General features: G+C 40.4%; 1 protein-coding gene across 7 annotated transcripts in view; it reads right to left on the reverse strand.

Moving 5' to 3' along the window:
- The window catches only part of MECOM (MDS1 and EVI1 complex locus), a 566,599-nt gene that overhangs the window by 484,731 nt on the left and 60,904 nt on the right, over nt 1-20,964 (reverse strand). Inside the window, exon 1 of one of the 7 annotated variants that reach the window (XM_086674680.1) lies at nt 3,316-3,439. The exons of the other annotated variants lie outside the window; for them this stretch is intronic. The gene's annotated coding sequence lies outside the window, so the exon portion shown is untranslated. Of the gene's footprint in view, nt 1-3,315; nt 3,440-20,964 lie in introns of those variants that run through there. 7 annotated transcript variants of the gene reach the window in all.

Genomic DNA, 20,964 nt, shown 5'->3' on the forward strand with positions numbered 1-20,964 from the left:
CGGCATTGCTGCAGGAGTGGCAGAAGAAGTTGGAGCAGTGGCAGTGGTAAAATTTATTGAACGCTATATGATAGTTCTTGTTCTAAGCGCCTTTTACATATTATCTCATTTAACTTTCCCAGTAACCTTGTAACATAAGTGCAACTATTATCCCCTCCTTTACACATAATGGAAACTGGGGCAAAAAGAGGTTAGATAATTAATTGCCCAAAGTTTCACAACGAATAAAAGGTGGAATTGGCAGTCCACAGTCTGAGACCCATATTTATTGAGCATTTATTTTTTGTCAGGCACTTAACAATGCTTTCACTGTCCAATACTTCCTAGAGCAGAGCAATGACCATCCTGTATTTTAATTCAGCAATGTGTACCCCAAAAAAACCTGGAATTGCCCAAAGCTTTCTGAAAAATCGCTTCTCTTACCTAAAACAGTACATACTGGGAAAATAGTAGTACAGACTTTCTTGACATTGTTAAATGCAGCATGGATTCTGCCAGAGAGATTGTGGCTTGTTATCACATGGAAACCCACACACGGACACACATCCACACACAATCACCTGTTGAATTGGTCAATTCAAACAATCAGCAAGTGCAATGAGGTTGGGAAAATCAGTCAAACCAGTTATTTGACACCTTGCAGAACAAAAAGAGAAAGGAGAAGAGATCCAAATGCTTGTTGAATCTCATTTTTAACTTTTTAATATCCTGTGCTGGAAACATACAAAGGCCCAACTCTAGAGCCCATAAAATATTGAGGAGGAAAATGTAAGGACAACAGATACATCTTTTGTTTTTAAAAGATTTATTTAGTTTTGAGGGAGAGAATGCAAGGGGGGGGGGGAGGAGCAGAGAGAGAGGGGGACAGAAGAGCCCAAGCAGGCTCTGCACTGACAGCACAGAGCCTGATGAGGGACTTGAACTCACAAGTCATGAGATCATAGTCTGAGCCAAAGTCAGATGCTCAGCTGACTGAGCCACCCAGGTGCCCCCAGATACAGCTTCTAATGCCACTTGGAGACTTTATCAATCTGGTTGCAAAGAATTACATTGCATACCACCGTAGCTTACGGCTTCATGGAACAAAGCCTTTCTGCTCCATCTCCTTGTCCTTTCTCTTTGAAAAATTCACTTCACTATTTGTTTACCGAGTCCTATTATTCACCTACCAGGAAAAAATATCACATTTAAATTAATCCCTTTCACCAAAATCAAATACTGGCCTTAAAGTCCAGTTCCAGAAGCAGCCAGGGATAAATAAAAGACCCATAGCATTTCCAAATTAATTTGTTAATTTAATTGGCACAATTCAAACTGTTGCTCTCTATCAGTTTTATTGGAGTTGCAGAAACCAGGAAAAAAGTTACACATGAATAGAAAAGGATCTTTATATATATTCAGCAAAATAAAATTACATAAGGACAGCTAAATGTGCTGAGTATCTTTCATCTTTGAAGCAGTTGCTTTATCTTCTGTATAATATTGCGGTTTTCAACATAAGCACTCATATCATCAAACAGCAGAGTAAATAGCAACATAAAAACATAGGGTGACTCACTGCTCATAGATAATGACTTCCCCAAGGCTGCAGTGGCTTATATACCTTTCTTCGGCAATTCCTTTTGGCATGTTGTTATTGTTTGTTTGTTTGTTTGTTTGTTTTTCATTTTTCCATAGAGATTTTGTGGGAGATTTTTATTTTGTTTTGTTTTTATTCTTTCATGAGCTACAAAATTATGTGGCTCTCCCCTTTCATGATTCCTCCCATTAAAAGTTCTGCCATCCCGTTAGGCACATAAGTGACATGTTCACCAGAGTTCAGGGGTGAAGAGAACTGAATTTCAAAACCACACAATTTATGTGGAAATGAAGCACATTCCTTGCTTGTTTCTGTGTCAGACATATGGGAAGACTGTGTGTATAATAGGCTGTTTGATTTGTGTGACGGAGAGATTTTTTTTTTTTTAAGCCCTCTGTAGAAAAAAAAAAAAAGTCGCACTGATTTCTAGGCTCATCTATACTTCTTTTCCTGTATTTTATGTGGAAACATTTTAGAACTCACAGTTTCCATATTAGGTACGTTTTCCACAGTTAATTAATCCTGCTTTCCCACATGACAAATGACCCTATCTCATAAAAGGGCACATTGGCAAGCAAGGATTGAGTCAAAGAAGGTATTCTTTGATATTTATATATGATAGGTTTTTTTTTTTCTTTTAATTTGAAAACACTGGACCCTCAGAGTAGAAAAGTGTAGTATATGTTCTACAGAGAAGTAAATTTGGGCATCTTTTATGTAAATGAAATGCATGCGTTCATTTCTCTTTCTTTAAGAACCACAATGCCCAACTCGGGGAAGTGGCCTAAGTACAAGTGTTTTATGCCTAGATTTTTAGGTCTGCCATATCTTGTGCTCTCAACTGTGAAAATTCAGAAAATAAACCCTACTCAAATAGCTGTGCAGTAGCATTTGAAGTTGCCAATACAAATAACCCTCCTTGTTCTTCCTCCAAAATCTCCAAGTTTGGGGGGAAAAAAAATAAACTCCATATTATTAACTAGTTGACTGTTTTCCCTTTTGGTCAATATTAAATGTAGATGGAGGAGAAAGCCCTGGATATTACCCTAGACTGTCAGCTTCCCATTGAGACAGGGCTTTCTTTACTCCATGAGAGCTAGAAAGATGAATGGCACTGCTTACTCCTATCTATAAGAAATGACCGAAAAATCTCACTGATTGGCAATAGGCCAAATTTGTCCATCCCACATCTCTACACTTCTCTAAAGACCAAGAAGCTCCCATGCTGGCCTCGATTCTACCCTCCACTTTATCAGTCACTACCGATCCTGGGAAATCTGCATTGCAGGGCCTCTGCTTCCTCATTCATAAAATGATATGGATGGAAAAAGACATTCTCTAACAGTCCCTCAGCTCTAGCATTTTATGATTCTACCTTATGCCATGTAATATGGCACTATTCCCCACTGTCTCCACTACCAACCTTCACTGATTTATTGCTGAATAGCAAGCCGGTGTAGTGAACTCTGGGCTTACCCAGGCCTGTCTTGCATTAGTTAAACCAAATTATCTCCCACCTTCATCACTATGCTGCAATTCAGATTCACATACCCCACCCCCAAAAAATCTATCCGTCTATTTGCTTAATCCATCCATCTATCTACCTACTTTTAACATATCCATATTAACATACAATCTCTGAAAAAAAATTAAGGTTTCTAAGGCTGTTTCCCGTGACTACCCTTGAAATCGCTGCAACAGTTTTGGCACCAAAGACACAAATTTAGCCTACTTACAAGCCCCTGGTTGCTTAAAATCTGGGCATTTCCTCTTCACCTTCTCTTTTATTCACCACTATCTCTTCTCAGTGTCTTTAAACTCAGAATTGTTCATCTCCACATTTTCCATCTTATTCTATACCTAGACCAGAGGCAGATAAACAACAGAATAAGAACAAACTCAAGTAGAGTTTGTTTTTGGCTTGTTTTTATATAAACAAAGGCAAAAAAAAAAAAAATCCTCTAAGTAAGCATCGGTTTTTACCCATTTATCTTTCTATCATGCCACATTTCTAGAAGAAAATCTATTGGTTTAATAAGTAGAAAGGTTGGGAAGCCTGTTTTAGGCAGTGGAATAAATACCGAGATGAATAAGAAAGCTAAAATAGTTTAATAACAGCAACAACAACAAATATTTGGGGTTATTTGCTCTCCATTAGGATGAATCATAGCATTCTTGCCACTGACTGAGCATCCCTAGCAAAATCTGCTCCCACAGAGAGATGGCTAGTGCAGAATGTCCTTCCCTGGGTGGTTTTCAGAGAATGATTTGTTAAGAAGGTGAGAAACGAGGAGTCAGAATAAGTTAGCAAGGGTCTTTTCCTTTGAGATTCGGGCCTATCGTGTAGGGATGAGGGATGGGTTATTTTTTCAATCTGCTGATGTCAGGCATTGTGTTAGGTACTTTTACGTGCATTATTTCACGGGCTCTTCACAAATCAATAGGGTGCTTCTTGTTATTCCCCTATGTCATAAGTAAAAACCGAGCTTACAAAAGGCCACACCCAGCCACGTGACTGTGGAGATGAAATGACTGCACCTTAAAATAATGGAGCTGCGGCAGCCACAAGGAATAGTTCATAACTTTAAACCAGAGGTAAAAAGGTGCTTATGTGTCTGCCCAACAAGGGATCCGTTTTTAGCTAAGATACTAATCTGTAAGTAACTATTTCCACGGAAGAGGGCCAAAGAGAATGCATCCCTGCCACCCCACAGCACAGCATGATGCGGAACACAGCAAGGAAAACCACAACCAGGAGCAGGACGTTTGCAGAATTTCCTAGAGAAAACGATCTGGTTTACGGTTGATAGAGATTCCCTAACCAACGTGAAATTGAGCAAATACCTAAGCACACATGGGGAGTTTTATGCTGACAAAATGGTCTACCGCCAGGATAGCAACTTCCTCGTACGGAAAGACAAAAGACAAGAATGACATGGGACGCTACTTCATTACGAACTAGAAAACACTGGACCTCCCCCCCCCCCCAGGACTGTGGCAATCCTCTCAGCCCCTCTCACTTATGCGTGGGGAGAGTCTGGAAATGAATAACAGAATCACTTAGTACATCGTGTTTTGCTTTGTTACATGTAATTATGCTTAAATTAACCGCGTAGTAAACCTTATTTTACTCCAGCTTATGATGGAGGTTTAGTCATTCTCTGACTCAAGGAAATGTTGGCTTCGTGAAACCAATAGTAACCTCCTGGAGGTATTCTGCAGCCTGTGGACTGACAAATGCCCAGAAGCATTGCAGGGTCAAGAGTCTGATGCACAAAGTGGGCAGAAAAAAATCAGGAGCACTGCTTAGCAAACACCACTGAAGTTTTCTTTCTCCTTAGGTTTTCTGTTCCATGTTATACATCCACTTATTTATAAAACAAGGAAGAATGAGTGGCCTCATTTAGCCAAGTCCAAAGCCTACACACTTTCTGCTACGTCACACTATTATGACACATAGCCATTAACCCGTGCTAATCGCCTATTTCACTTGAATGAACCAACACAACAATGTGTGGATTTGAGAAGGTGATCTCATACTAAAAACAAATAAAATAAAAGAGGAACCTGTTATAATATGTAAGGTTCCTTAACACAAAGATTCAAAACCATGGGTCAAATAACATGCTGTCCAGCAACAATATAAAATTCTTTCCTAAAAGGAAAATTCCACTGAAAACAAGTACTTTCAATGTCCTAGCAGATGACCCATAACAACAGTATAGAGAATAACTTTCCATAACAAATACTCTTGTAAAACCAATTGTGTTGTTTTTCCCCAGCCTCTGCCCATTCCACCTTCACTTTCTAGAAACCAAGCAACTGAAGTGATGTGGCTGTTTGCACTTTCAGAAGAACAGAAAGCCGAGTAACTTTGACTCACACCCTTTTGTTCTACTAACAACTGGCAGTTACCGTTCAACCATTCTTAGTCCTCATCCCTCACAATGCAAACTCCAGAGTCACCCAGCCAGAAACAAACCCAAATAACTCCCAAACACTCCACTAGAAACCCAAACAAAACACAGGATGAAAAAAATTCCAGGGTGTTTGCTGTTCACAGAAACGTGCGAGCTCACCAGCAAAACTCTGGGCTTCAGGACTGGGCTGTGCACAAGTCTAACAACCCGTGAGGTCGACTCGGATCCAGGCCTTCCTCTCTGGCTTTCACATTATCCAACGGTCGGCTGCAGCTTATGTGTCCAACACTATCTTCCTTGCACTTTCCCCTAAATCCGCTCCTTCCTCCCACCTGCCTTGTCCCACTCTGTGATGTCCATTCTCTCCTCCCAGGCTCTCTGCTTTCCTCTGAGGTGACCCTCTCCCTGTCCTCTCTAGTTCCCCTAAATCCTTCCCCAGGCCCTATCTGGGTCTGATCTTTACCAGGTCGCTTCATCCAAGCACACTAGCTTCTTACCGCCCTGACATTCCAGATTTCTCACCACTTAGCCCCACAGAATTAAGAAGTTAAATTTCTCTAGTTGCTTCATGTGTAATAGTCAGATCGATTCAGCTGGATTAAAAGCCCATGTCTTAGAATTCCTTGGCACACCCTCCATCTCAACCAAGGTTCTTAAAACCAGACAGCTGCCAACATTTTCCACAATTACATGTACACTAATTCTAGAAATCTACTATTTGGAAATTTCACTATAATTTTAAAATGCAAGTATCTCATAATGTTCCTAAGCATAGAATTTGTGGGGTCTGTTGACTAACACTATTATGTGGATCTTTTCCCTGCACCTCCACATTACCTCGTCCATTTAATTCCTTCCCTCCTTACTTGCACAGCTTTCTGAGCTAACTCCTGTAGAGCACTGATCATACCTTATTATGTCAGGATCAGAATTACCTAGGAGTGAAAATGAAGGCTCCTGTTTGGAAGGCAGGGGTGAAGTATTGCTCATCTTTGTACCCAGGCTTTCTGTCTCACGTTATATATACATACACAAAACATGTATACATATGCTTCATTATATGCACGATAGATAGACAGATGTACATAATATGTATTTATGTACACATACCATAGAGTATGTATGTGTACATATGTATGAAATATGGTATATGTGTTTATATAAAAATCTTACAATATATATGTATGTATAAAACATTGGAGATATATATATATGTGTATATATATATATATATATACATATATATATATATTTGTTTATTTATTTATAGTCATTAAGTGTTTGTCAAATGACCAGCATAGAGTGTTAAAGCTGGGGGGAAAATCTCAGAAATGTTCTAGCCTCACCCTGTACTCTATCGATGGGGAAATGAGACTTAGGGAAATTAATTTTTCCAAGATTTAACTTGGTAGAAACAGGGTATAAGGTTTGAGAAGCAACTATCAAACTTTATCATAAATTCCACAGGAAAACAGCATAAAGATTTCCACCGGGGCACAAAGAGATTGCAGCTGGACAAGAAAGCTGAAGGAGAAAATTTCCCAACAGAGCAACCATTTGGGGTTCCAGGCAAATATACCCTGCAAAATGTAGATTGTCTACATATTGGTATAGTTCATTATGGCCCACCAACTACCAGCATGCAAACCTCCTTCAGCGTTAGTACTAAAAATTCAGATTCTTCAGCTCACCAAAGAGCTACCTACTCTGACTCTCTGTGCTAGGCCCACAAATCTGCATTTCCCCCAGGATCTCCAGTTGAGTCTCTGCACAGCACAATTTGAGAACCATTGGTTGTGTCCTATACCAAGCTGAGAATGGAAAGGCTAGACAGATACTAAGAGACTTGCAATTCTCATCCCCAGGGAACCAGCAAGAGAAATTGGAAGTTGATCATTAAGTCATTAGGTTTAGCCAAGGAATCCAATTTTCTTCATTAATTCTATACTCAAAAAAGCACTTCTCACCTAAGTACCTCAAGACCCTCTGCCAAATAAACACTGTTCTCTCTTTTTTTTTTTTTTCAACGTTTATTTATTTATTTTGGGGACAGAGAGAGACAGAGCATGAACGGGGGAGGGGCAGAGAGAGAGGGAGACACAGAATCGGAAATAGGCTCCAGGCTCTGAGCCATCAGCCCAGAGCCCGACGCGGGGCTCGAACTCCCGGACCGCGAGATCGTGACCTGGCTGAAGTCGGACGCTTAACCGACTGCGCCACCCAGGCGCCCCAACACTGTTCTCTTTAAAATAGCCGGCCCTTTGCTCAAACTGAAGGGGAAAATATCATATGTGGCTTTCTGGAGATGGCCTAGTCCCAATTCTTTATATCTACCTAGAGCTGTGGCCTTCTGTCCTCTCCTCCCCACCATCCTCCTTCTCTTCTGCCTCCTTCTCCTCCCCCTCTTCCTCCCCCTTTCCCCTACTCTCCTTCCCTTTCTCCTTCTCTTTCTCCTCCCCCTCCTCCCCTTCCTCCCCCTTTTCTTTCTCCCCTCCTTCTTCTTTTCCTTCTAATTTCCACTTCTCTTCTCTGAAAATGTTGTCCCTGGAACTGTATCAGCAGTACCTGGGAACTCGTTTAAAATGTAAATTATTTGGCCGAACCTACAGAATCAGAAACTCTGGGGGTGGAGCCCAGTACTCCTGGGTTTAGCAGGCCTTCCCGGGAATTCTAGCGCAAACTAGAGTTTGAGAGCCACTGCCCTAAGGGAACACTGACAGAAAGGGAGCTGCTACCAGTCCTTCTCCAACCGCATCCTCCTCCTTGGGGAAACAGGAAGAGATGGACTTCTGTCTAGCAAAGGAGACCCAGGCCCAGCTGCCTCCACCAGTCCATCTGCAGGTATTGACAAAATTGACTCTTATCCTGAGGATCCAAGTTGCTTCTCTATAAATATCAACTGATAATCATACCAACATATTAAAGAACAAGGCAACACAGCAGGGTAGGTAGGGCACGTAAATGAACATAACAGTCTGGCTTTAACAATTGTATCTATATTCTAACATTAATGGAAGGGGAAAAAGGGGAGGAATAGTTTAATTCAGCCAAAATTGTTTATTTTAAATAAATTGGTTGGTTTATGTCCTACTACCAGTTTCTAAGCACTTGTTTTCAAATTAACCAGTTGTTTGAATGAAATGGTGAATTTTCTTTCTTCCTTCAAGACAGGCTCATATGGCAACCACCTGAAATCAGTGTTAAAGAAATATTTACCAGTATGTGTCCATCACTAAATTATTGCTATTAATTAAAACTTTAAAGGAAGCTTCGTTTTTTTCTACTAATGGATATAGGGATTCCAATGTTACAAGTTACATTTCTAAACCAAAAAAAAAAAAAAAAAAAAAAGCACAAGGAAGTGAAGTATATGTAGAAAATTCATCTGTAAAGCACACTACCCACCAACGGCTACCTAATTTAGCAGAATATATTACCTCTATGCTTCATAAATCTTAATTAAAGCCGTTAGTTTTTCTATTATGTGATCAAGAAATGCCCCATTAAAGTTAAACAGTTTCTACAAGTAATTATACACATATACACTTTCAAATTGTTTCACATATACTGGAAACATTGTCTACTAAATCAAAAACTTGCAGAATTTCATTAATGCAAGATTTTTTTATCTCCCAAAAGTCAAATGTGTCCCAGAGGAACCAGTATACTCAATGCTGGCTTCTTATAATACAATTTAATGCTCACAAACACAACTAAAGTATTTAAACATTTACAGGGGTTGTCATAAATGCTTTTCTTATTTTTGATCAAATTCAACCTTACACTTAATACAGTTAACTGTAGTTATTTAATTTAAAAACTTGAGATTCCAACCTCAAAAATTTATAACAATATAAATGCAGTTACTTGGCTATAGGATACGTATACCATGGGGACTCCATTCTTCAATATGAAACACAAATGCCAAAAACAGAGAGGGGATATTTTAAAAAAATAGACATTATTTTAAATAACTGTTGGCACGTTGAAGAAAAAAAGCTTCAAATCCAAATTCAAAAATAGATCTCTTCTATTCATACAGTCATTTCAATCAGACACTAGCTCACCAAGAAGAATAAGAAGAACATAAAAAATGTTTTGTTTCTATTTTTCTGTTGTTTTGAAAAATAATACAAGATAAATTGACAAACTAGTTAATTGAAAGTGTTATTAGTTAGGTATTCCAGCCATCCTAACTTAATAATCGGATGGAAAATACTACTGACAATTTCTCCATTTTTTTCAGGAGGTGCAAATACTTTAATTCATTACCATGTTACATAGGACTCTGCAATATTATCCTTCTGAAAGCTGAGCAAGTTTAGTCTTTGGAAACAATGCCACTGGCCTCAGGAAAAAAAAAAAAAACCTTCAATGCAAACTGTTGTGCCAAGAGCTTACCATCCTAGGGCATACTGATGAGTGCATGTACAGAACACAGAGAGAGGAGGGCAGAGAGGCAGCCGCAGCACAGGCATTGATGGATAACCCTTGATCCAGCAGAATGTAATATCTCTCAGGGCTGAGAGTGCATTATTAATTGAAATCCTTGTTTAGTCCCTCCGTGTAGACCACTATATAATTGCATCTCTACCTTGAAAACTATTTTCAGCAGAATTCAGAATGAGTAAAGTATCTCCAAAATGTGTAGCCAGAAAATCTATTTCATTTACATGTGATTATATCGCAGTGTACGTATTAGGGAAACGGTGAATCACTGTGCCGATTACCATGTACAGAGCACAAAATAGATGGAGGTAGATTACCCTAGAGCACATAGACAATTAAAATGCCATTTGACATAAAATTAAAACCCCCAAGATTACAACCAAAAAAAAAAAAACTGTTAAAGAGAATTAATTAGTGTTTGTGCCTGGCAACAAATGTAAATGACTGTAGTGTATTCTGATATTAAATAGAAACTTTCCAATATAAATTTCTTATAGTTACAAACACCTTAGTTTAATGAAATGCCTCTTCTTTTGTGACTGTATTTTATGAATATAAATTGGACTAGTCAAACGCATTAGCATTTTTTCTTATTCAAGTAGAGCATATCAAATCACACTAGTTTAAAAAGAAAATGTTTCCCAGGAAAATGAAAGTTTTGTGTGGGAGACGGGGGCTGAGGAGGACGTCCCCAAGCTAAGGTAAAGGAAAGATTAAATATCTCACTGAACTTCAGCCTGACATGGAAAAGTAACATCCCTGAAAACCTCGATCTCAACAAAGTGTAAGATTAAGTAAAACAGAAGACAGGGATGTGTTCGGAGATGTTCGACATAGGTTTAGAAAGACACAGCAATAATCCCATCCACTAATAAACTGGATAAGGAGCCGAGTGGGGAACTTAACAAGCAGTCACACTAAATGACAGAGCAGAGGGCAAAGAGGTGTGGAAACTGAGAAGATAGACTTCCAAGTCTTTTCCTGAAAGTGCTTAGATGTTGAGGAGAGTCCAATATTGCCTGACAAAAGGGTCTTTGTGCAACAACACCAGGGAGGTGAAGGAGAGCTGCTCAGGAAAACCAATGAAGACAGGCCTAGCCTTGTACACAGGACCCGTGGAGAACTTTGAATCACATGGTCTGCAGAAAGGACAATGCCTGTACTACTAAATGTATGACCACCATATTCAGGCAGTATCTGAGTGGGCACAGACCAGATGTCTTTAAAGAATCAGGTTGGATTTTTTCTTTCCAAAAATATAATAAGCAAATACACAGACTGCAATTTCAAACTGCATTACTAGTCTTAGATTGATCCCCAGACGTTTGACCACTCTGAGTGACTTAACTGCCCCGCTCAAACCATGATCCCACCGGCTGGCAGGGGCTCTGATTCTCAGTTCTTGATGAAGTTGGCAAAACAGCCCAGGAGGCTCTGTCTACACATAGGCCCTTAACACCCTGAAGTTCCAATCCCAGAATGATGAAATAAGAGCCTGTCGTTATTAAAAGAAACCTGGAGACATACCGAGAGAGGCTAGCAATTTTAAGTAGAGAAATACCCACTAACCATGGGTGGTGGTCTAGGGTTTCTCCAAAGCCAGGATATCTACAGAAACTTAGGCTGGAAATGTAGCAAACTCATCAGATCATCGGTGTTTCCAGCTCTAGCCAGAGTTGCCCAAGTTCTTGCCCTTGCAGGAAACCATAAATAAGAGAAAAACACCCAGTATTAACTTTTCCGGAACTTCAAACTATGGTTGCCTGGTTGGTTTCACTAGGATAAAAACATTAAAATGCTTGGTTAGGGGACAAAGAGCTTATTTTTCTCCTTCACCAGTTCTAATTGCCCTGCTACCAATATGAAAATAATTGAAGTGTTTAAAAGTATCCAACGAGCAAATAACATCCTGAATAAACTTTAAAACTGGATGCTAATTTGAAATTAGCATTAGATGCACTTTTATCTGAAATGGCATCTTTTCGGCTACAATTCCCACCATGTGAAATAAACAGCAAGTTCTAAAACCATCCAAAAAGTTGTCAGAAATACTCATCTGCCAGTAAACCAAATGAAAAAGGTTCGATCTCATACAAGAATCAAAAGAAAATTTGTGTGGAGGGGGTGGGGAATAAGTGGAATGACTATCTTCCAATAGCATAGCCAAAACAGCCTCAGGTCAGAGACTGAAGTATGGCTTTGAATTCTACCTCCGCCGTGAACTAGCCACTGGATCCTGAGTTGCAGATTCTTCATGCATGAAAGGGAGGCAATGATATTCTTCATCAGAGTATAGTATGGAAAGCAATTCACACAGTGACTGGTTTATAATCGTCTTTATAAGTATTAGGTACTGAAATTATTATTATCATGGGTTAGTCAATTAAATTAGCTGGCAAAGAGAAGGGTCTTATGAAAGTAGGAGACAAAAATACATCTTACGAGCCAGATAGGAAAGTAGGTATGAGAATAGGCATTAAAATCATAAAGGCCAAAGGAAAAAGAAGAGAGAAGCTTTGGAAACATCACAGTTTAGCCTATGATTTAGTGAATGTGGTATATGCCCACCCAGTAATGTCAGTGCCGATGCATATGTAGCTTTAGAAACAGGCTACGTCAGATTCTTGCATTTGGCGTGATGGACATGGGCACATGAATTCATACCCTACTTCCATCATTCAGGGCACTAATAAGACAGTTAAATCTGGTCCTCACACCTTAAATGTAATTTTACCCAAGTGAAACACAAGTGAGCTACAATCAATAGTGGAGAACACTGTATGGATCCAGGGAAGCCAGAGTTACAGTTTGGCCCATGAAATCTTCTTGTGAAAAATGCACCATAAGAACAGGCTCTTATATGCTTAACTTTCAAACAGGAACAGGTTGACTCCCAGTATAGGCTTCATGAAGATGTATCATTATGTGAATAATCAATTCTCTCACTGGGAAACGTGGAAAAATGGTTTAGTTGATGAGATGTTGTATGACATATAAATTAGCAATTAGAAAGAAAGAAAGAGAGAGAGAGAGAGAATGGAGGGAGGGTGGGTGGGAGAGTGGGATGGAGGAAAGAAGGGAGGAAGGAAGAGAGGGAGGGAGTGAGGGAGGAAGAAGAGAAACTATCAAACACACTTAACACCACAACATGGTAAGTATGTTGATTGTAATTTAATCATTCCTTGATCATTCAAACAGAAATTTAAGAATTTGCAAGCCTCTACATCATTACGATTTTCTCTGTCTTATAGATGTAGAAACTTTCCAACTAAAAGACATCATAATGAACAACAATGTCATTTAGGAGTTTATTTTATGTATAATATTCTGTATAACTGTATACAGATTTACAATAAAATGAAATAAAAATTTAGATTTAACACAAACTCACAGCAAATTATAAATGCTGATCAAGGGATTAAAACCCAAGCAACGATACCAGAGAAAGTCAAGAATTATTTAACTGTAGTTTTTGAATGAAAAAAGAGGATTTCAATACATAACAGGAAGGCAGGAAGGCAAGAATAATGTCTACAAATAATTCACATGTACATATATCCCTAACATGTACTAAGTAGCACATAGATGCCCCAAAACAAGAAACACCAGTTAGCCAGGGGCCATGATAACTTTCTCCCTACAAGAGGAACCAGGTCTGTAAAAGGCTTGGAAGTTAGGAGACTCAGACCCACTCCAGGAAACTCTGCTGGTGTTTCCATTATAAACCGCATTTCAGGAGTTTACAAGTTGAATGTTTTTAAAACATATTGGGTTCATAATGAGCTCACACATTCTTAAAAATGTTCTTTTTGCTCTCCTTTAAAAAGTATGGCCACTTTTGTGAACAAATCATAAACAAAATTTCAGGTGATTATTTTTGGCTGAGCTCCAAGACACAATGGCTAAATGTTTAAATAGGGTAAAAAGACTAATTATTTTCTTCATTTGGAAAGTAGAGTAGAAAGGCCAGCCTGAGAAACACTCTACAGTACTTCCGTTTTAAAGTTCTTTTGCAATATTTTCATTCAGTGGTTCAGGATCCTAGGACTGCAGCTAGGAATATGCAATCAAACTTCAAAAACACCATTTCTACATCTGGAGATTTATGCAATAATCGCTCCAGCATTAGACTTTTCTAAAGTTGTTAGTGGTCAAAATTACATGTACCATGAAAGCCAGGAAGACTCTCAGAATGGAGCAAAAAGCCAGGTGGCAGGGCACCTACACTTAGGTGCCGCCACAAACCCCAAATTCAAACCAACCTCCGAGTTTTACAAGCCCTTTCCCTGCGCCAACCCCCAGCTTAAAATAGTCCAGGGCAAAGCTCTGCAGGGAACTGAGTTGATGAGTAGGTTAGGGCTTAAAACCATTTCTTTCAAAACCAAAAAAAAAAAAAAAAAAAAAAAAAAAATCTGGTGTTTCTGCCAAATATAAAACTACTCTCTACAGCAGTCCCTAACACCTTTAGGGTTTATAAAAATGGAAGGCAGCTGAGACGCCAAAGCCAAGGATGCATCATTCCCACAAGGAATGCATTGTTGGGAGTAATTCACCAAGCCTTTCACGCGGCAATTTTGGATGGTGCGGCATGGTTGAGTCCCAGAACCGTGGACCTGCACAGACTAGGAAAAACACCTTGATATGAAGCAGGTTCTCCACTAAACCCTCTCAGGACACCTTCACCCGGGTGTCAAGCTCAGAGCAAAAAAAATGTTCTCCAAGGGTCTGTGAACTGACAAAGCTTCGCTATTCACAGACTGGCTTTTCATCCACAGGCGCCTGTCATGATCAGAAGGTTTGAATAGGAACCCTATCCCAAAAGGAAGAGCCAGATCCAGTCATGTGTTCAGCCACATGAACCGTCTGAGTGGCAAATATGCAAAAGACACAAATAATTCTAATTAAAACCATACAAATTCCAACATCTAATTGATAATATTCCACATGTAGGTTAAAGGTCAAAAGTACCCTACAACACGGTTATATTTATTGACAAGGACAAACTTTTCCATCTGTTTCTGGTCTTATCCATGATCGGTCACTGGCCTCAAAAGAAAAATCCACTGCTAATAACAAATGAAATGAAATTTACACGTTCCACTAAATACAATCTCACCTTCAAGAAGTTTGTACAATTGCCTTTTTTCTCAGGGTAAATTTCCTTGAGGGAAAGGAGAATGATATGGAATAGGCAGGCTGAAAGGAGAAAGGTGTTAATGAGGACTTGTGTCTAAGTATGAGAAAGCTTTCCCTGCAACATAGCTTAACTTAACCAAGCTTTGAGTAGTTTAAATACATGGGAAATAAGGGAAAATCTCCCTCCCTCTCTCTCTCTCTCTCTCTCTCTCTCTCTCTCTCTCTGTCTTACACACACACACACACACACACACACACACACACACACACACACTCACTCGAGTTCCCTTGAGGATCTGCTGAGGAACAATCTGAAAACCACCAATTTAGCTCATGCCTCTCATTTCACAGATGAAAAACCTGAAACGTGGAAAGGTTAAGTGACTGGCCCAAGGTCACACCTTGTTAATGATGCGCTGGAAGAACAACTCTGGCTAGAACTGCTTTGCATGCATGCCCCTTGAGCTCTGTGGAGGCAGCCAGGCAGAAAACTGGCCTGGAGGCCTGGGCTTCTGCAGAGGAGAGCAGTGAGGTGGCAGGACACACAACTGAAGGCACAGGGAGCCAAGGAGATGTCAGGGTGCCGGGCTGGCCCCTCCAAACCCTGGGAAGGGGCCAAGGAGTAGCCTGAGCTGCGTGGGACTTGTTTCCCCCATGCCACCAGAAGCGAGTTCATTTACCATGTCTGATGAAGAGCCCCTACGACATTTTAAGAGATGCAGGAGGGACTTACAGAGGATCCTTCCATGAGCTGCCCTCTAGAGGAAGTTTACATAGTAACAGAGAAACCACTAGGCCCCTAAAAAGGGGCATGTGATGATAGAAGATGAAGCTGTGGGGCACTGAGGATACACAAACGGTACTCTTTGGGGATCTCCCTCCCCCCTGGTCCCCACACGTCCTCATATCTATCCCAGCATGAGCCATCATTCAGGTAGCGTGAAGTTAGTATCTCCTTCGGCTTGATAGGATCTGAAGGGTAACAGTAGAGATGCTGGTCTTTAATTACAGATACCACTGTGAAGCATATATAAATTCGCAGAGGCAACATGATAGGAATGGAAGGTCAGAAACTAAGTAGTAGCCAATTGCAGAAGTGCCTAAGAGAGAATGCGGCTCTCTGATTCCCAGCCACAAAAGTACCATTAAAGCAGAGAAGATGACATATATTGCCTCTCATGGAATTTCTCATCATACCCTTGAGTAGTCAACAGAATGAGTTGAGTCCCACCTCTAAAAAACAAACACTTTCAGCTACTTTATGGCAGCTATCATGTCCCTTAAGCTTTCTTTTAACTAAAAGGAAACCACACAAAGGGGAAAAAAGGCAGAGTTATATATTTTCAAACTCGGACACGTGCTACCCTTTATTCTCTTTCTGTGGGCATAGAGTAATGGACATCAACTCTAGAAGAAGAGGGCAGGGGCGCCTGGGTGGCGCAGTCGGTTAAGCGTCCGACTTCAGCCAGGTCACGATCTCGCGGTCCGTGAGTTCGAGCCCTGCGTCGGGCTCTGGGCTGATGGCTCAGAGCCTGGAGCCTGTTTCCGATTCTGTGTCTCCCTCTCTCTCTGACCCTCCCCCGTTCATGCTCTGTCTCTCTCTGTCCCAAAAATAAATAAACATTGGGAAAAAAAATTTTTTTAAAAAAAAAAGAAGAAGAGGGCAGAGGTAACAAAAGTTTCTCTGTAGCACAGAGATGGGGGGCGGGGTGGGGGCGGGCAATAACCTCTTTAGCCCTAGATGCTACAATTAAAACTACACAGTCCAGGGGCTCCGGGGTGGCTCAGTCAATTAAGCCTCCAACTTTGGCTCATGTCATACTCTCACAGTTTGTGAGTTCAAGCCCCACATCAGGCTCTGTGCAGATAGCTCAGAGCCTGGAGCCTGCTTCGGATTCTGTGTCTCCCTTTCTCTCTGCTTTCCACCACTCACGTTCTGTCTCTCTATCTCTCTCAAAAATAAATAAACATTTTAAAAAATTATATTTAAAAAAACTACACAATGTTGGAGGCTGCCAGTTTTTTTCTAGATGATAAGAATGAGAAAGACACAGTCCCCACAGAAACAGGGGTGGGTGGTGAGGAAGAATGGAAAAAATGCTGTGCGTTCAGATGAAGGCAGAGCACCAGTAAGAACTAACTGGTAACCCTGAGATGCCAATGGGTGCTAAATCATCAGTGTACTGGTTGCTTTTCTGGAACTCCATGCCTCTCCTTAGAAATGATCACTTATCCTAAAGTTTACGCAATTTTTTTAAAGCAGGAGTGTGGAGATTGTGTGGGAAGTAACCATGCTAAATTAGACTTTATAAGTGACATAGCACACTTGATACTGCAAGAAGAAGTGAAGTTCATTTATTTCTCCAAATCTTGAGTGAAATATAGAATGAGAGAGATGATTCTGCAGAGAACACAGAGCAACCTGAAAAGGTGAACATTTTCCAAACAGGTGACAGTTGACTGGTAGGACCAGTTTAGAGGGAACAAAAAGAATGATTATTTAACCTGGCCACTAAGCAGATGTCTTCTGGTTAATATTTGATGTATTACATGTAGTATTCACCACCTTGATTAGAAATGAAACAAACTATAGATAGATAGATAGATAGATAGATAGATAGATAGATAGATATAATTTTAAACAATAAACATAGTGATGTATTACTACGTACCAGTCCTCTAATGTTTGGTGCTTTTCATACATTAAGTGTATTAGTTAACATATAGGCTAAGCTGCTATAACAAAGGGACATCAAAATACAGTGGCTTAAATGAGAGAGAAGTATGTTTCTTTCTCATGTAAAAGTTCAAAACGAGGCAGGCAACCCCAGGCAGGTAAGCAGCTCTTTTCTGTAAGGCGACCCAGGGTTCCTGATTCCTACCACCTTATCGCTTGGCCATTTCTTAGCGACATTCAGAGCTACTCACTACCATCAATCTATTTTCCCACTCATAGAAAGGCAGGGGGAGAGGAAAAGGTGAGCAGTAACTTCTTTTTTCTAAATTTAAGATAATTTAAACATAGTTCTGCTCATATACCATGGGACAGAACCTCACTGGCATGGCCATGTCTAACTCCAGGGGTGGCTGGAAATATAACCTATAACTGGATGGCCATATACTTAGCCAAAGTTTCAGGTGGTTGTATTGTTAAAAAGAGACAAGAGAATAACTGATTTGAGGATGCAGTTTGCAGTCTCTGTCATTGTACCTCATTTAGCCCTTTCAATGATCCTATCTTATAATACTTTTTTTATGAACAATGCCTCTGAGGCTGTCAGTAATTTGCCCAAGCACCACGGGGAAATTGCAGAGATGGAATTCAAACTCAAGCCCATCTGCCTCAAAAGTCATCTTCGTTCCACTATGTGGAATGTGCCATGTACCCAATTAATCTCACTCCAGCTGGCAAGGCACATAGTAAGGAATAAAGCTCATGCCGTGTAGGCTTTTTCTTACAGCCAATGTCTTTTAAGAAAACAACAATACCACCAGAAGGGTTTTTTATAAGGAAAAAAATGTCAGAAAGTCCTTCTTAGAAAAGAAAAAGTTGAGGGGAGAGGGAAATTGCAAGGAATGTATTAAAATACCACTATAAAAGACACTTGAAAGAATGGATTTTTTTCCTACCACTATAAGGCAATCTATTTTGGTAGTGTCGACCATGAATTGTACTGATAAGAATAAAAGGGCTCATATGGAATGACTTTATTATACTTGCATATCCACAGTGAGCTGCTGCAGGACAATCTAAAACAGCAACGGTCTGGTTTGGTAGAGTTGGGATGATACGCACACGCAAACACACACACATACGCACATCTTTATAAATAGCATCACTGCATCCTACCGATCTTAAATTCCCAAACACCTGACTGGACCTATGTCGTGAGATGAACGCTTGTAGAATAAGAATTTACAGTCCTGCACGTTCATTAAATTTGCGTAAGCACTTTCGAGAAAGGAGGGCTCTCCGTGGGGTGGGGTTTTCCCCCCTTCCTTGCCCTCAAATCAAGAGATATGTTTTATAATCTACAGCTAGCTCACTGGCAAATCTCCATCCTTTCCAACCTGACAGACTGTTTGTCAGTTAAACTCTCCTTGTCATGTATCCCTACCACTGCCGACTCATGCACGGAGACCTTCACTTTTACTGCTACCATTTGCACCCTATGCAACCTTTGTCATTGATCACTGATCCGATCCAGTGCCCACATGTTCTTCAAGTGCCTACACAAGTAATGAGGTACTTGTGGTGTAAAATTAAACTGTCAACTGTCAGCGATTGATAACCACAGTGAGAGCTGACCTAGAACACCTGCACCAGTGGCCAAGACAGGTGTGACATGTTTGATCGCTGAGGCCTGCTAGTCAGTCTGACCCAGTGCTGTCCCTCCATGGACTTGCCTTGCATTTCAGCCTCCCAGCTCTCCCGCATACCACGGCCAGCCTCCCCAGGTTGCAGAAACCACTCTTGCTGCCAATTTGGGCAGCTGGTCCAAGCGGCCATGAAAAAAGCAGATCTCAAGTGAGCAGGTTGGTCTGAAAGTAATATGGCCTAGAGATTTTCAAAGGTGGCATCTGGAGTCAGCCTGGTATTTTTTTTTTCTCCCACATACCCCCAGATTTCCTCTGAAAGCTAGTCTTGGTGGCAAACTTCACACATACCACCCTCCCTCAATTGAAGTTTCCAGGCATGTGCCAGGGCCTGGCAGAAGGGCCTTCCCTTCAGGGCAGGCACATGGCAATCATTAAGAGTCTGGTGGAAGAATGAAACAGCCCTAATGGAACCGCCTTATGGCTCTGAGCATTTGCTTGAAGGCATTTAAGTTGAACTGGCTCACATTCTGTTAAAGCACCATAAATGCAAGCTTTTCCTACTCATATGTAATCGAATAACCAGTACAGAGGAAAAAACATGTTCTGCTCTGACTATAATTGTTTTTAGTCAGAGTTGTTGCACAGCACTTAAACACGGTTTTTGTCTAAAAGTTTTATTATTTAAATGTGAAAGATAGATTTTTTTTTTTAACTTACCCAAAAATGCACTTAGATACCCAAAAACGTCCTTGGTGAAAATCTGAGAAGCATGATGGGATTCCCATCCCATTCCGCCATCCACCCCCACCAAACAGTTGCACTATATTAAGTTCATGTGATGAGAAGATAAAAATCTATTAACTTTCTGCTGACCTTATCGACACAGGAATCTCTGCAGACATTACAAAAGCCATATCTCTTCTGACTTTTACATCCAGAACCTCATGCTCCAAAGTCCCAAACCAAATGTAAAATCTTCATGATGAGTGAAACCCTGACACCAATTCAGATTCCGGGCTTGCTGGCTGGCAGAGGGAGGCTCCTCTGGGGCACAGAGGCTGGCCTTTACTTTGCATTTGACTTGAGGGGCTTTTTTTTTTTTTTTTTTTTTTTTTTTTGCCATATGCTACTGGGGACTCTGAATCAAAACTATTTCACGAGGACCATATGTTACGAGAAATGCATGATGGAAAGTGAACGGTAAGAAGTTGCCCCGTATCACTGGGTGATGTATTACAAACATAATTAAATCTGAGTAATGTGCAGTGTTATTTCAGTTAATCATTGCTTTTTTCAATTTCAGCAAGGAAAACATAGCCCAATTTCCAAATGACATACCAAAGTCCAGATAAGCTAAAAGTGAATTGGCGGGAAAGGAATAAAACAAGAGCTGCACAGCATTGTTTAAGCTTCTGTAAAAGGTCTTGGCGTATCTGAAATATGTCCGTAAGAAGGTGACACATGAGGGTTCATGTAAATAAGCAATTTAAAGCACCACTCATTTTCCTTTCAAATCAACAATGAATTCAGATCAACCCTCACTTATAAACAAGCAGCAAG

This window comes from Puma concolor, chromosome C2, assembly GCF_028749965.1.
Source record: "Puma concolor isolate L17-30 chromosome C2, mPumCon1.1.hap2, whole genome shotgun sequence".
Classification (NCBI taxonomy): domain Eukaryota; kingdom Metazoa; phylum Chordata; class Mammalia; order Carnivora; family Felidae; genus Puma; species Puma concolor.